The following is a 1,192-nucleotide window of genomic DNA, read 5'->3' on the forward strand; positions in this document are numbered from 1 at the left end:
AGACACGTGGATGGGCACAAACCTACAAGGTTTGAACTTGGGGGGACCCAAAACAAAAAAACCAAAGCGGCTTCTCAGAGGCCGTTCACCTCCCACAGCAGAATCTCATTATGAGCCACAGAGAAGAGGAGTGTCCCTGAGGGCGAGAAACGACACGTCTGCAGCGAGTCGCTGTGCTGTGAGAAGTCTTGGAACTTGCCGCTGGTCCATTTGATCAGCTTCAACACTCGTTCTGGAAGGACGACCAAAGGTCAGGCAAGCGGTCAGATTATCGTTGCAAACATCCTTGAACTTTGTGTGGCTTCTGAGCGACACTTTACCTTTTGACCCCAACGCTATGAGTTGACTCTTGGAAGAGAGGCTGAAGCATGTGGCCCAGTGAGGCAAAGCAATCTTTTTGATGATCTTGTACAAGTACATAAAAAAATATATGTAATGTTACTGATCAGCCAGTCAGCAACGGAGGCTCAGATAAGAAAGACAGGTACCCTTTTTTTCGAGAGGCTGTAGAAAATCAACTCTTTCTCTATCCCGTAACCAGTGTAGATGAGCAGGCTGGGGTCTGTCGGGCAGAAGGCAGCCAGGCTCGGGGGCGGGCTGTCATCCTGCAATACAACACAAGCGATTGGGGGTGAAGAATGCGATGCAGGACAATGAAACCAAGGTCTCGTTAGAAGTGGCCAAACATGAGCACGTAGCGCACATATGAGTCAATGGTGTCTCTCTGAAAAGGTTCCCTTGTAAGAAGCAAATATCTCCATTAAAATTGGATTTAGCAGACAACTTTTAGGTTTCTGTCGGCTGACTTAAGGGGTTCAAGAATAAATAGATGGGACAACACCGTTTGTACTTTACGGTGTCGTGAATGGGTCCATGGGATGAAAAGAAATCAAATTCTTCCTTTTATTTTTTAATTGTCTTGAATTGCATCAAAATGGAACATGGAAAATGGTGCAATTTTTATCATCCTATACATTTTGTTTCTTCTATTACAATGATTATATGATGGAACTACATATCCAAGCTGGTAAATGGAACGACTAATTTTGCAAAGCTTACTTCAGAGCACATGACATTTTCAGTGGCATTTTCTGTTCTTTGCCACGTACTGCGAGGTGAGGAAGTACCTGGCAATACGGCGGCGCAGCAAGCGTGAGCCAGTCGAGTAAAGCGCACTTGCACTTGAACCAAT

At 45.2% G+C, this 1,192-nt stretch overlaps 1 long non-coding RNA gene across 1 annotated transcript; it reads right to left on the bottom strand.

Moving 5' to 3' along the window:
* Positions 1 to 6: 6 nt before the first annotated feature.
* LOC109509481 (uncharacterized) lies at positions 7 to 1,192 on the bottom strand. The gene is made up of 4 exons (XR_002166953.1): positions 1,128 to 1,192; positions 489 to 605; positions 321 to 405; positions 7 to 232 (listed from the first exon to the last, which is right to left on the bottom strand). It is a non-coding gene; the product is annotated as an uncharacterized LOC109509481 (long non-coding RNA).

The sequence above is a fragment of the Hippocampus comes genome, unplaced genomic scaffold, assembly GCF_001891065.2.
Source record: "Hippocampus comes isolate QL1 unplaced genomic scaffold, H_comes_QL1_v1.1 C16912102, whole genome shotgun sequence".
Taxonomy (NCBI): domain Eukaryota; kingdom Metazoa; phylum Chordata; class Actinopteri; order Syngnathiformes; family Syngnathidae; genus Hippocampus; species Hippocampus comes.